We start from the raw sequence: 571 nt of genomic DNA, 5'->3' as shown, positions 1-571 counted from the left end.
CATGTTTTTGTAGTCCTTTACTGAAATAGTGAAGAATGGAGGAATGCATTCGCTTTGTTCTGAAGAGCCAGGAAAATTGTAGGCTTAGATAGGGTTAGTACTTGAGGAAAAAAATCAACTTATATTTTCTGTAGATCAGCCATAGAGTTTGATGCAGTAATATCAGTACAGAAGTGTGAGCTAGGAATCCACTGAAAGCAGAAGCATTTAAGTATACCAGCAACACACTTCACAAGGCTTCATCATGCCCTCATCTGGAGGATTATCTCGTGGCACAAATTGTCTAGTGTGAAGAGCTGCAGGTGAATTAATTTTAGATGGGTGGCCAGCATTGTGTATATATACACCATTCAGACCCCATGTTAGGGCAAAGCTTGGATTTAAATGATGGATCCTTTGTGTACAGATCCTGTGCTCTGCACTAAATTTGTTAACGTGTGACCAGCTCTAACTTCTGCTGCTGGGCATTGTGTGGTTTCTGGATGTGCAGTAACAGCAAGGTGGCTCCTCTGAATGCTGCTGCTCCTGGCTGCTAAATTTTAGCAATGATACAATGGCTAATAGGAATATT

Source organism: Haliaeetus albicilla, chromosome 26, assembly GCF_947461875.1.
Source record: "Haliaeetus albicilla chromosome 26, bHalAlb1.1, whole genome shotgun sequence".
Classification (NCBI taxonomy): domain Eukaryota; kingdom Metazoa; phylum Chordata; class Aves; order Accipitriformes; family Accipitridae; genus Haliaeetus; species Haliaeetus albicilla.
The sequence above is the reverse complement of the archived record's forward strand: the minus strand, read 5'-3'. Positions refer to the sequence as shown.